Source organism: Schistocerca serialis, chromosome 4 (genome assembly GCF_023864345.2).
Source record: "Schistocerca serialis cubense isolate TAMUIC-IGC-003099 chromosome 4, iqSchSeri2.2, whole genome shotgun sequence".
Classification (NCBI taxonomy): domain Eukaryota; kingdom Metazoa; phylum Arthropoda; class Insecta; order Orthoptera; family Acrididae; genus Schistocerca; species Schistocerca serialis.
The window spans coordinates 193,008,555-193,025,829 of record NC_064641.1 but is presented as its reverse complement, the minus strand read 5'-3'; positions in this window follow the sequence as shown (position 1 = coordinate 193,025,829).

Here is a 17,275-nt window from a genome sequence, read left to right as displayed (position 1 = left end):
ACGCAATGGTCATTGGCGGTTGGATCGATCGGTTGGTCGGTCGCGCACTGAGACACAAGATGACTTGTCCGTCTTGAGCGTCGGCGCATATGAGGTCGCCACGTGAGTCCAGTGGGCCGTGGCGTATAGCGAGGGGTAATGACTTCGCGGTCGACACGAGAGCAACAGGAGTCAACCCACGACATCGGTCTGGCCGGTGCGAGCTGTGACGCCGTGAGACGGGAGATCGGCGCGCCTTCCTGCGTCCGTTGAAGCGGCGGGCAGCGTACGATTCGGGAGAGCGATTTGGGGGTGCTGCGCCAGGTCTTCTCGAGAAATCGCAGTTTATTAGTAGTTAAGTGATTGGTGATATCTTGTTTGATTTACTCTTGTTAAATTCTACTTGTTTTCTTGGTGAGGTAACCAGCTGTTTTGCTTTGGAGTCCCACCATTCTTCTCCGTTTTCCCACCCGCGGGAAGGTGGTTGTTTATAAATTGGGTGGTCGTTTTTCCCTTGTGGAGTAGCGATGGGCTAGAGCAACCTGCAGTTCGGGTTGTTTGGTAATCTCCCTATCAATCTACCGTACGTTAGTAGCTGCCTCTGTCATGTGTGACGGATTTGGTGTGTTAACGAATTCATTGCTTGGAGTGTAACGGCCTAATACCTGAAATATGTTTTGATCTTTGGAAACTTTTATATTATTGCCTATGATCTTGAGAGGCGGTATCTGTGTACTGTAGACCATCTTAAATATTGTGTGGCCAACCTTGTAGAATTTTATATAAGATTGCATTTCATAGGGTTTTATTTAAATGATCATTTTAGTACATAAAGTTGCCACCCTTTCACCGTAAGACTTTTCTTAGAAGTTAAAATCAAGTTTCACCTTCGGTGGCAAGGTTAATATTTTAATTGTTTGTGTTTTGTACCATTTCCATCCCTCCTACCGGTGGTGCATAGTTTGTGTGCTTGTGTAAATTGTTAAAACTCTTAGTTTAAAGTTATCTGGTGTTTTGCAGATTTGCACCAGTGTAGTCTTTCAGACTCTGTTGTGAGCGGTCGTAACTACGGCCGTGTCAAAAGGGAGCGGAAAGTTCTCTGCCCGAATGCTCATACAGTCAAAACCTGATCTTCCTGCCTCTGAATAAATTGTAACTTTGATATTTAGAGAGTGCTTTCTGATTATAATTTTAAATCTGTTTCTTTTTTAAAAAAAAATGCTTTTAGGCGCTATTAATGTGAATAAAATTCCCATTTGTTAAAAGGAATTTGGTTATGATTTCATCAGTTACTCCCTGCCAACTACTTCCATGCTCACATAGTGTGATTAAATGTGTTAATGTTCTTGATGAATCGATAGTAAATAAAATAAATTCTTAAGAATATTCTTTGAAAATAAATCACGGTTCAAGGAGCAGGCACGAAATTGGATCAGTCATTTAGTAACGATGAAGAGTAGGCTGAAGTGTAAGCTACTCATCCTTAAGAATCAGTGAGCAAAGAACTGGGAAAATGAAGTACTGTGGAATGACGCAATCCATTTGAAGTTCTCTGAACCTATAGATACTACGATAATGATTACCACAATAGGAAGTTCAGTTGAAGACGAATTGACATCGTAAAAAGAGCAGAAGTGAACACACACACACACACACACACACACACACACACACACAAACGTACGTGCAAGCGAGATAATTGCGAAGAAATTCTTCAATTGACCAACGAAAGAATTGAATACAAAAATGTTCATAAAGTTCAGGAAAGCAGAATTGTAAGACATTCCGGAATGAAAAGAATTGGCAGTGCAGGAAAGTCAAGGCGAAGTGGCTGGAGGAAAAATGTGAAGAAATCATAAAAGAACTGGCTGTCGGAAGGACTGATTCAGCATACAGAAAAGTCAAAAAATCTTGGGTGAAATTAAAAGTAAACATTAACAGTACAAGGGGAATTTCACTTTCAAATGCAGAAGAGAAAGCGGGTAGCTGGAAAGGTGGCCTCTGCGGAGTACTGTCTGAAGACGTGATAGACCAAAAATTGGAACTTATGAAGACATAGGGGATGCTGTATTAATCAGAATTTAGTTGACCATTGGAAAAATTGTGATCAAATAAGATGGAAAGCATATATGACACTGATGTCGGCATTTCTTGGATAATTGAGGGAAATTGTAAGCAAACGACTATTCAAACTGGTTTATAGAATATGTGAGTGTGGTGAGGAGACATGCCATCAAACTTTCGGAAAAATATCATCCCCACAGTCCCGAAAATAACAAGGGCAGTTAAGTGCCATAACTACCCCACAATTATTTTAACAGCTGACGTGTCGAAATGGCTAACGACATTAATACGCAGAAGAAAGGAAAACAAAATTGAGGATTTGTTATATTACCATCAGGTTGGCTTTCCGAAAAGTAAAGGCGCTTCAGACGCAGTTATGGAGTTGCGCTTGATAACAGAGGCAAGATTTAAGAAAAGTTCATAATACTTGTCGACCTAGAAAAGGAATTTCACTTTATAAGATGGCGCAAAATATGGGAAATGCACAGGAAAATAAATGTAAGCTGTAGGGAAAGGTGGATGATATATATTACTACATAAAAACAAGTTGTAGTTTAAGGTTGTTACCAAAATTCTCGAAAAGTACTTGACCGATTTACTTCAAATTTTTACACAATACGCTAATAAACGTTCGGACGGACAAAGGCTGCTTAGGTTTTTAATATATATTGTATATAAATGTATATACACTGTATAAAAAGGATAGATTTTTAGCGCTAGTCACTAGCGCAACAGAGCAGAAGCTCTGGCGGAGCTGTGGCGAAGAAAACGCATGGAGATTGTTGGTTGGTTGTTTGGGGGAAGAGACCAAACAGCGCGGTCATTGGTCTCATCGGATTAGGGATGGATGGGGAAGGGAGGCGGCCGTGCCCTTTCAAAGGAACCATCCCGGCATTTGCCTGGAGAGATTTAGGGAAATCAAGGAAAACCTAAATCAGGATGATCGGACGTGGGATTGAACCGTCGTCCTTCCGAATGCGAGTCCAGTGTGCTAACCACTGCGCCACCTCGCTCGGTAAAACGCATTGTGAGCCATCCCGATCGTTCCAGGATTCGGTCGTTACTTACCCTTCCGTACTTTGTTTGAGAGTAGTTTGTTAGAACCGTAATTGTCCGGTCACCCGGACCAGAAGAGTTTCTCCGTCGAGTTTGGAGCCCTCTACATCGGACGCCATCAGCCTCATCGCAGCGCACGTGGCCATCAATCATAACAGTCGTCTATGCGCCGAAATTTGCTCTATGTGATAGTGCTCTCTGCTCCGACTAACAGGGAATTCGTCAGTCGATTTCACGCCCCGACACAGTAACCTTGTCTTCATAATGGATGCATTTAGCACCACTTTCCTTGAATTAGCAACAGGGTGACAAAGTGTTCGATCACTGACACAGCTACAATTGCAAATTGATTCGCATCTCATTGCAGCCCCAGTTACATGTAGGTGCCTCACAGCAATTTTTCTCAGATAGACCCCCTACTGCATTTTGTCAGAGCCTCTATCTACTTTTGTTCAAAATTTTGTAATCAACTGCTCATATTTGAATTTCATGTCCATGTTTATTTTTGAGTCAATAACGTTCTAGGTTAGAATTTTCTCTGCTGAACTGCACTACTTCCCTGCATTCCTACCCATCACTGCTATAGAAGGGAAATAATACTCTCTTAATGAAATATATGTAAAGTTTAGCCTCCTCAAGGTGGGTTGCTTTGGGACCAAATTAATATTCGCATCTTCCCTTACAACTGATGCGCACCAACATAAGTGTGGAATGCATCAGAGTTTCACTCTGCTCCTAATTTGCAAGACAATTATTGACACCACCCAATCACAGGCTAATGCACTTTCCATAGATACAGCAGCTGGAGACGTTTCTCCTGTACCCCTTGTAATGACACCACTCGACATACCCAATCATTTTAAGTGGCTTTATTTCCCAATCGAGGTTTCGTTTGCAGTAACAGTAAACAAAGGTCAAGGAGAGATGGAGAGGGGAAGAGGAGACGGCAGAGGAGAAAATAGTGGAAAGAGGAGACGGACAGAGAGAGAGAGATGAGGAGAAGATGGAGAGAGATTGGGGGGAACGAGGAGATGGACAGTGGAGGTAAGAGGAGGAGATGGAGAAAGAGAGGGGGAGGAGGAGATTAGGACGTATAAATAACTGCCATACATATTTAGCAAATTGTGAAGCATCACCGGTGTCACTACTATACAGTATACAGGGTGGTCCATTGATCGTGACCGGGCCAAATATCTCACGAAATAAGCGTCAAACGAAAAACTACAAAGAACAAAACCTGTTTAGCTTGAAGGGGGAAACCAGATGGCGCTATGGTTCGCCCGGTAGATGGTGCTGTCATAGGTCAAACGGATATCAACTGCGTTTTTTTAAACAGGTACCCTGATTTTTTACTACATATTGGTGTAGTACGTAAAGAAATATGAATGTTTTAGTTGACCACTTTTTTCGCTTTGTGATAGATGGCGCTGTTATAGTCACAAACACATAGCTCACAATTTTAGACGAACAGTTGGTAACAGGTTGGTTTTTTAAATTAAAATACGGAACGTAGGTACGTTTGAACATTTTATTTCGGTTGTTCCAATGTGATACATGTACCTTTGTGGACTTATCATTTCTGAGAACGTATGCTGTTACAGCGTGATTACCTGTAAATACCACATTAATGCAATAAATGCTCAAAATGATGTCTGTCAACCTCAATGCATTTGGCAATACGTTTAACGACATTCCTCTCAACAGCGAGTAGCTCACCTTCCGTAATGTTCGCACATGCATTGACAATACGCTGACGCATGTTGTCAGGCGTTGTCGGTGGATCACCATAGCAAATATCCTTCAACTTTCCCCACAGAAAGAAACCCGGGGACGTCAGATTCTGTGGACGTGCGGGCCATGGTATGGTGTTTCGACGACCAATCCACCTGTCATGAAATACGTTATTCAATACCGCTTCAACCGCACGCGAGCTATGTGCCGGACATCCATCATGTTGGAAGTACATCGCCATTCTGTCATGCAGTGAAACATCTTGTAGTAACATCGGTAGAACATTACGTAGGAAATCGGCATACATTTTAGATTGCCATCGATAAAATGGGGGCCAATTATCCTTCCCCCCATAATGCCGCACCATACATTAACCCGCCAAGGTCGCTGTTTTTCCACTTGTCGCAGCCATCGTGGATTTTCCGTTGCCCAATAGCGCATATTCTGCTGGTTTACGTTACCGCTGTTGGTGAATGATGCTCCGTCGCTAAACAGAACGCGTGCAAAAAATCTGTTATCTCCCGTAATTTCTCTTGTGTCCAGTGGCAGAACTGTACACGACGTTCAAAGTCATCGCCATGCAATTCCTGGTGCATAGAAATATGGTACGGTTGCAATCGATGTTGATGTAGCATTCTCAACAACGACGTTTTTGAGATTTCCGAATCTCGCGCAATTTGTCTGCTACTGATGTGCGGATTAGCCGCCACAGCAGCTGAAACACCTAGTTGGGTATCATCATTTGTTGCAGGTCGTGGTTGACGTTTCACATGTGGGTGAACACTTCCTGTTTCCTTGAATAACATAACTGTCCGGCGAAGGGTCCGGACACTTGGATGATGTCGTCCAGGATACCGAGGAGCATACATACCACAAGCCTGTTGGGCATTTTGATCACAATAACCATACATCAACACGATATCGACCTTTTCCGTAATTGATAAACGGTCCATTTTAACATAGGTATTGTATCACGAAGCAAATACCGTCCGCACTGGCGGAATGTTACGTGATACCACGTACTTATACGTTTGTAACTATTACAGCGCCATCTATCACAAAGCGAAAAAAGTGGTCCAACTAAAACATTCATATTTCTTTACGTACTACCCGAATATGTAATAAAAAATGGGAGTTCCTATTTTTAAAAAAACGCAGTTGATATCCGTTTGACCTATGGCAGCGCTATCTAGCGGGCCAACCATAGCGTCATCTGGTTTCCCCCTTCAAGCTAGACGAGTTTCGATCTTTGTAGTTTTTTCGTTTGACGCTTATTTAGTGAGATAATTTTCCCGGTCACTATCAATGGATGACCCCGTATACTAGTATACCATGTATACGAGGAGAATCGGAAAGTAACGCACAATAATTTTTTTTTTCTCCCCTGGTATTGCTGCGGGAATGTTGAAATTTCATGACGATATAGTTAGAAGTTTGCGCTACAGAGGACGGGTATGTTGATGTCCAAAACTTATGAAGAGCAACGAAGTGTAGTTCGATATTTGTGGGCCAAAGGGCATAAACGCAGTGAAATTCACAGGGACATGCCTGGTGTTTATGGGTTCTCCCGTATGGACAGTATAAATGTCTCCAGGGGATGTGTATTCTTCCAAGGGGGGCGTGTGGACCTTACTGATTCGCCGCACTCCGGGCTGCTCCTAAAAGGTGCAATCCTGTATAATGTCCGAGCCATTGAGGCAGCGATTTTGAACGACTGACCTGAGGAACTGGGAACCTTATGACAGCTGTTCTACATTTCCAATGGTGCGGAGAACGATATTGCTCTTGATACGTTGAAATTTCGTAAAGTTAGTGATCAATGTGCGATGTGGCGGGGTTTGAAATTCCGTGTGATGTGCAGGCTGCAAATTAAAAATTCACCTACCTCAGAATGGCGTCTGCTCGATGTCCCTTTACTGGGCAACGTAGATACTTACAATATGATGTAAAAGCAGCGTTGATAAAAAACACCGTCTAATATCTACAATTATTGCGATACTCTAGTAATGAAATAAAGTTCTGTAGAAAAACTGTCAATAAAAAATCTATCGGGCGGTAAGATAATGGAGTGGCTTCTGAAAAATAATGTCCGAATTTTCCACACAAAAATGTTTATTTGTTATTATAACCAAAGAAACGGTACTATTCGGTCCACATTTAAACTATTGGTTATTTTCGTCAAGCTCACAATTCATACACTCATTTCGCACGCACAGCAGCCAGAAATCTGTCCAGATCCGACCCGTGTTAAACAACGTTTCCACAGTCATTAATTCCACATGAGTTCTTACATTCGGTCATTCTGGTGGATTTCAAAAAAGGAAATTGCTCGCCAAAAATGTAATGTTTAATAAACGAAAAGGCAATAAATCTCTAAATATTCCTTAGATACAGATAATACTCCAGCTGACTTTCTGGCTGCTCTGTTACAGTAGCAAATGCACCTAGACATACGTCATCACCAAAGTGGGTAAATTCCCTATGAACATTTTCCCACGACAGGCTTGCGTAACTCTTGCAGGTTGCTTAAGACGGTATATAACGCAACATTAAAATTTGACGAATGTCCCACATACACACTCTCATTCACTCACATATACTCCCAGAACAATATTAGACACCAAAAATAATTTTGTATGAGTTTTATACTACGAAAACGAAAAATAATTAAAGTTTTAATATGAGAAACTCAATTAATTAATTCTGCGCCCTACGAGTTCTGTTTGTATTTTTAGATAATACCAAGGGATAAACTGTTATATTTCCTAACTGAATTTAGTTTCCTAAGTGTCGGTTTTTTACTTTTTTTAGCAACTTTTTTTAATCTCTGAAACAAATACAGTTATAAAGCTGAAATTTGGATACGATATTCTCCTGAATGTCAAAAGGTAGTGTACCGATTTTGAAAATGATTGAATAATATTTAATATCATTTCCTTAGGTTCTTATAGGTGGTAAATGCATGGTCGCTAAGAAGTTACACGGGAGCCGTTCTCAGGCTGCCGTAGTAGCTGATGTACATGACTCATTGGCTAAGACACAAGAGGCGGTTTCTTTCACAGCCCCCGGCTACAATATTGCAGGCTGTGTAGCAACGAATGTTATCGCGCATTTATTCACGGTTACACACACCCTAAGAAGTTAAAATATCTGCTGAGCATATTTTATGGTTCTTAACTTTAACTAGCACGACACTGTTAATCACACTTTGTTTTCCTCAATTAACCAAATATCTAAATTACATAACAGTATTATATACAATTACATCAAATATCTAGGGCTGGAACTGAATACTATACAATCAAATCAATTTACAGAAAATTTTCGTCTGTTTATCACATCACTTTTTTCTTACACAATTGTTCTTGAACTCTTTTTATTTTTCAAAATTCAATTAACAAATTACTTACATCAGACAAAATTTACAATTGCTCTTGAAACTACAAACTTTTTTTTCCTTCAGACAGGTTCTCAAACTTCCATAATGAATTTAAGCAAGAAACAATTAATTAACACTCCACTCTGTCAGCGTCCAAAAAAATTGACTATAAATATAATTTGGGCACTGTGGAGGGTGTCCTTTCCTATCGCAGATTAAATTCACTTCGATATAGTGGTCGTCTTTTTACCTAGCATTTCTCTGACAACACGTTGGGGTTCTGATAACTGTCACCGATAAATAAAATGGGTGCGGATCACTTCTGTTCAGCACTTACATAAGGGTCCAGCTCTGTCTTAGATCGGGTTCTCTCTCAATCTTGTATCAGGTTCTATCATATTTTTGTACCTGCAATATCCAGTACATCTAAGAGTACATTCTTAATCTATACATCCTACCCTAATACACGTATATACTCTAATCAACAATTGCTGCTCTCAAAGTCAACAGCAAAAAACTCCATGAAAAATTTTTCGAAAACTTTACCGTCCTCCACAATTTACTTCTTATTTTCACAAAAAATTTCTTTCTCAGGCAGATTCATACTTCATTGCAGTTTAACATTTTCTTCACAGTAGTTACATTTTATACTAATCCTCTCAGTAAAAAGTGAATTAGCTGTCCCTCAAAAAAAAACCAACAGTACCCCAAAACTGGCACCATTACTGAACTTGTTTTTCAAAATCAGTTGACAGTTAAGTAAGTTACTGTTACAAAATCTGCTGATTTCCAAAAAAACACTCTTTCTTGACTCTCTTTCAGAAAATAAAATTTACTGCCTGACTTCACACATATAATCTACTATACACGAAGAACAAAATACGACAATATAATATATCCTGCAAAGTTATCTACGCCACCATCAGCGGCTCTGAAAAATATCATTACACCTTATGTAAAGAAATACAAAACTATTGAGCAATGAAAATCATTCAGTCCACCTCCTGCAGTCCTGCAGCACCTCCTATATATGTCATACAGAAAGGGCAAACAATTTTATGAAATCACTGAAATTTACTTATGCCCGCTTCTGCAGCTTTGAGACACATCTTACATAATACTATTTACAAAGAACATCTATTCTACAGTAAAGTCCTCATAAAATCTCTAAAAAATATCGTTGCCAGCTTCTGTGGCTTCAGTGAAGTCCTCGCATTATACACATATTACATAAGGAATACCCTATTATTGGCAAAGAATATCGAAAGTCCATGTAGAAAATTTGAATATAACTCATACCACCTCTGTGGCTCTGCCCTTCTAGTACCCAACATTCAAGATAATTAAAAAAATCCTTATAGAATAGTATTGAACCTTTTAGCCAATCACTGTGGCTCTACATTACGCATAACTGAAGCTAACTTCAGCCAACTTCCGTGGCTCTCAAAGCATCTCTCATTCACTATGTTCCAAAAAAATATACATTACTGAAAATATTAAATACAATTTAGTCCATCTCTCTGTGGCTTTCAAGTCATCTCTAATGCAAAACTTCTTTTTACCCATTAGGCAGGCAATCCTCTTTTGCCTCTGAAGACCTTACCTATACAATAATATTTCTAACACTTGCATAAAACTTCAGGAAAATTAGACATCTTATGCTCACCTCTGTGGCCTTCAAAACACATCACATTTTAGACTTTGCTTCCTTGAATAGGCCCTCTCTTGCCTTAAACACATTTCTTACACTGCGATGTCTTTACAGGTTACAAAAAACTCTTGTATTACTCTTCATATTACTCTATAGTCACTTTAAAGTAATCTTTTCTGTCATTAATATGCAATTCTCCCTCATTTCTTTGTTTCTACTGGGACACTAGCTCTCTGTACACTTGGTACTACTCCAAAAACTCTATTTACTGATAGGGGAGAAGGAAAGACGATAGTCAAAGTTATGAATGAAGAAGAGGAAGATTGACAATACAAAAATAAACGGAAATAGTATTTGTCAATAACCCGAGTACTTAGTGTTCGTCCAACACTTAGCATTGCATAGAGTGCAACGCCCTCTGTGGCTTCTTAGTTACTGCTATTTATTTGCTGCTCCATTAAATATCTCTTCAAATCAAATATGTTTTTGATACCCAGTCGCTTAAATGATTTCATTTCAACAGGACCTACTTCTTTCCCTTCTCCGTCTTCATCAATCTCTTCAACGTTCACTGTGGATCTGCGAAAGCATATTGGCAAGTCTTTAGCAATGGACCCTTTTTCTCCAACAGAAGGAATGGATATAGTTTCCCCTTGTACATTTATTACGGCCTCAATGTTTCCAAAATCTAATCTACCTTTGTATTTTTGTAAAAAGTCAGCACCTACTAACATTTCCACACTTGGTCCTTTTTTAATCAGAAAGTTCTGCTCCAACTGAACCCCACCTAGAGTAATTTGTATCATCAACTCTTGCTTGTACCAGTGGCCACAATAACGTTTAACCCAACTAATGGCATAGTAGTTACTTCTTTTCTTTCAGGGCGAGCATTTACAAATTCCTGTGACACTGCACATACTTTAGAACCACTGTCAACAAGACACTCAACTTTCTCCTTATTACCTCAATTATAGGTTTCTAGGATTTATTTTTACAGATTAAGATTCGGGCTAGTCTAGCAAATTGTGCACCACCTCTCGCATGTCAAAACCTACGCCTCGTGTGGAAATTAACCGTACATTTACTGACTCCTCTTTCACCTTATTTCTACCATTACTAACCTCTTTCACTAAATTACTCATAATGGAAAAAGCATCTCTGTCTTTACGCTTCTCTTCACCTGAAATATCCTCTGATTCTGCAACCCTATCTAAGGTGTCGACAGAATTATCTATATTACCCCTCTTCTTCCTCTCCTGATTCCTTGTATTCACCTTCTGAAATAACTCCACTTACTTTATTCAAAAACTCAGCAATACTGTCCTCCTCTTCCTCCTACGTTTCCATAATATTAATTCCACAGACTCCAGTTAGCCTCTTATCTGTTCTGCGGTGCTGATCCACCCCTAAATCCTGATTTACATATCTACTTTCTGAAATAAATTCCTCTTTAAAATGATTCTGTTGATATCTGTCTGAGCTTTCACTCTCACAAAAATGCTACTTCCTTTTCTAAAGGAACAAATTGTTTAACAGTGTCACTCTCCTTAGCCCTCCTATTTTCAGTAACATTACTCTCTAAACATTGTTTAATAGGTGCCTTCTTTACAAATGATTTTGCTAGCTGATTTATTCGGTAAGATTTATGTGATTTGAGTCTGCAAACACTAGCGTCATTACAGACTGCTAACAGGTTTCCTCCTGTGTGACGTCATTGCCTCTGACGTTTCTGTCACCTGTCGCGCCGCGCATTCCTGTTACGCCAACAGACGGTAGCTAACGGCAATCAAAGTATTGGACTCGGTCGCTGAACCTATTTCCAACACTGGGCCCTCTCCCCCGGCATCTGCCTCTATTGCAACTGTTACCTCTTTGTTCGCCTATTCTGTTTAACTGACTTCGGCTCTGTTGTCATTCGACCTAATAGGAGGCCTGTACTCTATTCAGTTGTTTTCCTCTTCTTTTAAGATGTTTTCTACTCGTTCAAGATAATGAATAAAAAGGTCAATATCATCCCTAGGTGCCGAAATGATCTAATTTCGCCAGCTCAATGGCAATTTGTTTTCAATCCCCATGATTATGTGTTCCGTCTCTACTTTTGCATTTAAATAATATAAGGTTGTCACCCACTTTTGTACGAATCTTTCAATGTTATCTCTCTTGGAATCATATTTTTCCCCCCAAACAAAATTTATTCAACACTTCCATTTGCTTCCTCTTTCCCAAATATTCTTCAAAAAAAAAAAAAAATGCCTGTTTGAACTCTACTCATTTATCGTACTTATCTGAAGCCAAATTCCCCCAGATTCTAACTTCTCCCATTAGATTAGAGGTAATGAATCCAATCTTTTGCTTGCCGTTCCACACTTTAGATAACACATATTCAAAATCACTCCAAAACCCTTTAGGGTGAACATTCTTATTTGGATCAAATTTCAAGAATTGGCAATGTGTTACATAAGCAATTTCAGATGATTCTACTACCCCATTAGTTACTACACAGCCACTACGGTTGTTAACATTTTGCTCTACTCGGGTTAGTCTACCCTCATACACAATTGTTCATTCACACTGGTACTAAATTGCTGGATATTTGTTTCTATGTTGGTAATTTTACTTGCCACATGCGTACCAATCTTTGCACACATATATTTCCTTCTTTGATTTTACTTGCTACTGTGTGACTTTCCTCACACCACACAATGTTTTCCTACATTATGAACCTGTTCATTAACTTTGTCTAATTCTGAAACACTCTCATTTGGTTCACTCATGGGACACTGGGTTCCAATACATTTTGTTCACTATCACTCCCACAATTAACATACAGTGAATCTGGCAAACTCTTACTAACATTTTCTTGTGACAAATCAGAACTGAAATTACCAATCATGGAATCATTCTCATCTTTTACATTCCCCAAATCTACCCCCAGTCTCTCTTTTACTATCACCTGATTATTTTGAGCCATTCTGCAAAGTTTCTTGGAGCACACACACACAAAACTCTAAGTAGAAAAGTATTTATCTTTTGCCTCGTCTGCATGACTGCACAGCAAGGTGATACGGCGGGTCTGTTCTCCTCGCCCTGCTTCCACTTATACAGCTTACGGGCCAGCACTCCCCACACGGCTGCCAACTGTTCTGTCCACCGGTTTGCTGCTGTAGTGTGGCACCTGTCGATCTTCAGCTGTCTGCACGTAGTCTGCTACTGCAGACCGTCAGTTGTTCTCGCTGCCTTGTACACTTCACCACTCGAGCTCTTTTGCTGCTGCGCTCCAACTACCATTCATTATCACACTTGTCTATTGTCTCACAATAGTTCCTTTATCAGTCGCGTGTGAATTCTTTACGAGTTCATTTAAACACTGCTGCCTGTTTATAAAGTTCCTACCCACCGGAACTTTACTACTGTCTTTCCCAGAAACCGATGAACCAATTACGGCGTGGCGGGGTTTGAAATTCCGTGTGCTGTGCAGGCTGCAAATTAGAAATTCACCTACCTTAGAATGACGTCTGCTCGATGTCCCTTCACTCGGCAACGTAAATACTTACAAGATGATGTAAAAGCAGCGTTGATAAAAAACACCGTCTAATATCTACAATTATTGCGATACTCTAGTAATGAAATAAAGTTCTGTAGAAAAACCGTCAGTAAAAAATCTATCGGGCGGTAAGATAATGGAGTGGCTTCTGAAAAATAATGTCCGAATTTTCCACACAAAAATGTTTATTTGTTATTATAACCAAAGAAACGGTACTATTCGGTCCACATTTAAACTATTGGTTAGTTTCGTCAAGCTCACAATTCATACACTCATTTCGCACGCACAGCAGCCAGAAATCTGTCCAGATCCGACCCGTGTTAAACAACGTTTCCACAATCATTAATTCCACATGAGTTCTTACATTCGGTCATTCTGGTGGATTTCAAAAAAGAAATTGCTCGCCAAAAATGTAATGTTTAATAAACGAAAACGAAAAGGCAATAAATCTCTAAATATTCTTTAGATAGAGATAATACTCCACCTGACTTTCTGGCTGCTCTGCTACAGTAGCAAATGCACCTAGACATACGTCATCACCAAAGTGGGTAAATTCCCTATGAACATTTTCCCACGACAGGCTTGCGTAACTCTTGCAGGTTGCTTAAGACAGTATATAACGCAACATTAAAATTTGACAAATGTCCCACATACACACTCTCATTCACTCACATATACTCCCAGAACAATATTAGACACCAAAAATAATTTTGTATGAGTTTTATACTACGAAAACGAAATATAATTAAAGTTTTAATATGAGAAACTCAATTAATTAATTCTGCACCCTACGGGTTCTGTTTGTGTTTTTAGATAATACCAAGGGATAAACTGTTATATTTCCTAACTGAATTTAGTTTCCTTAGTGTCGGTTTTTTACTTTTTTTAGCAACTTTTTTTTAATCTCTGAAACAAATACAGTTATAAAGCTGAAATTTGGATACGATATTCTCCTGAATGTCAAAAGGTAGTGTACCGATTTTGAAAATGATTGAATAATATTTAATATCATTTCCTTAGGTTCTTATAGGTGGTAAATGCATGGTCGCTAAGAAGTTACACGGGAGCCGTTCTCAGGCTGCCGTAGTAGCTGGTGTACATGACTCATTGGCTAAGACACAAGAGGCGGTTTCTTTCACAGCCTCCGGCTACAATATTGCAGGCTGTGTAGCAACGAATGTTATCGCGCATTTATTCATGGTTACACACACCCTAAGAAGTTAAAATTTCTGCTGAGCATATTTTATGGTTCTTAACTTTAACTAGCACGACACTGTTAATCACACTTTTTTCCCTCAACTAACCAAATATCGAAATTACATAACAGTATTATATAAAATTACATCGAATATCAAGGGCTAGAACTGATTAGCATACAATCAGATCAATTTACAGAAAATTTCCATCTTTTTCTCGTATGATGTTTTTATTACAAATTATTCCTGAACTCTTTTTTTTCGAAACTGAATTAACAAAATATTTACATCGGAAAAATTTTACATTTGTTCTTGAAACTACAAACTTCTTTTTTCTTCAAACAGGTTCTCATCCTTCCATAATGAACTTAAGCAAGAAACAATTAATTAACACTTAGCTCAATCAGCGTCCAAAAAAATTGGCTACAAATATAATTTCGGCACCGTGGAGGGTGTCCTTTCCTGTCGCATAATACATTCACTTCGATGTGGTGGTGCTCCAGCAGTCCAGACCTTATACCGTCGGACTTTCATCTGTTTGAAATTACAATGAAATGCAGACCTTCAGCTGGATATTTCATCTGTTTGGTCCCCTGACGGAATTCCTGGCCGGCCAACAGATGCGGAAGTGAAATCAGCAGTGCACAGATGGCTAGATTCCAACCAACCAGACATCTGCGAGCGGTCGTATTCGGGTACCACGATGGAATAAATGTGTTGAGAACGTTAGAAACGTAGGTAAAAGTCAGAAGTTCATTTACAATTTTTTATTACGTATTAAAGTTTTTGGTAACAAAATTATTGTGAGTTATTTTCCAATCTTCCCTCGTACAAGAACCAAGTGATAAAAGTAAGTCTAAAAGGCCAAGAATGACGTGATGGATTAAATAGTATTGCTGAATCTTTACACTGAAGAAGCAATGATGGAAGTAAAAGTTAAACAACGAGATAAAAAATTGTGTGTGAAAGGAAATCAATGGCAAGATAAACTGATGACAGCTGTCATCAGTGAAAGTGAAGAAGAATTGTAGGAGCTTTTAGATGGAATAAACAGTCTGATGAGTACAGAAAACAGACCGAGAGTAAACCGAAGAAAGATAAAAGTAGTGAGAAGTAGCAGAACTGAGATTGGCGATTAACTTATCTTCAAAATTGGGAACTACGAAGTGAAGGAATTCTGCTACGTTGGGAGCAAAATTGCGCATTACGGTCGAAGCAAGGACGGTATAAAACGCAGAATGTCGGAGGCAAAGAGGGCATTCCTATCAAAAGAAGTCTACTGGTAACAAATACCAGTCTTAATTTGAGAAGAAATTTCTAAGAATGTACGTTTGGAGCACAGAATTGTATGGCAGTGAATCATGCACTGTGGGAAAACTGGAAAAGAAGATAATCGAAGCGTTTGAGATGTGTTGTTACAGAAGATTTCTATAGGTAGGGCAACTGGTAAGATAGGAGGACGTTCTCGGTAGAATCGCTCAGTAGAAGAAGAACATATGGAAAACATGGACAAGATAAAGGGACAGGAGGGTAGGACATGTCTTAAGACATCGCAGAGTAACTTCCATGATACTTGAAGGAACAGCACAGAATAAAAACTGTAGGGGAAGACAGAAATCGGAGCATGTCCAACAAATAGCTGAGGACGTTTTGGGTCCAAGTGCTACTCTGAGATGAAGCGGATGGCACAGCAGGGGAATTCGTGATGGGACACATCATTTTAGACAGGAGACCGACGAAAAAAGAAAAAAAAAAGTAACATCAAATGGAATGGCCATGTAAAATCAGTTTCACGCTAGACAAATGGGAGACTTAGATCTGTTGGAAGGGTACTGGGAAGTGCATTCTTTTATACAGGATATCCTACGTAAGATGCTATGGCAACTAGTTCTAGTTCCGATGGTTAAAGTCCTTATCAAGTAGGCGAGACAATGGCTATCGAATGGATTCAGAGACGCACTTTTCAGATAATAACAGGTCAGTGCAACATACATAAAATTATAACTGAAACGCTCCGAGAGTTGAAATGGATATCCTTGGAAGAAAGACTAAGTCGTTCCCGCGAAACCCGATTGGGTAAATTGAGAGAACCTTTATTATAAGTTGGCTGTGCGACGATTGTGCTTCACGAGTGCATATCATGTGAAAAAGATAAGGCACAATAGGGCGGATACAGAGGTGTATAGTCAGCCATGTTGCCCTCGCTGAATTCGCGGATGCAATGGAAGGGAAAACTAGCAGTATTGGCTGTAGGCTTGTTCATGAATTGCGGTTAGCGGAGTTTTTACGTAGATGTAGATGTAGAAGAGTCGTACTTCACCTTGGCCAATATAAGCTAAAGAAGCCAACATTAACCCCAGGATGCATAACAGGGGTCTTTGGTCCCGGCAACCTTCAAGTGTATCTATAAACTGTATTCAAAATTGTTAATTTTGTTGACGTTCTGAACAATCCTTGTAAATACACTACTGGGCATTAAAATTACTACACCATGAACATGACGTGCTACAGACGCGAAATTTAATCGACAGGAAGAAGATGCTGTGACGTGCAAATGATTAGCTTTTCAGACCATTCACACAAGGTTGGCGCCGGTGGCGACACCTACAACGTACTGACATGAGGAAAGTTTCCAGCCGATTTCTCATACACAAACAGCAGTTGACCGGCGTTGC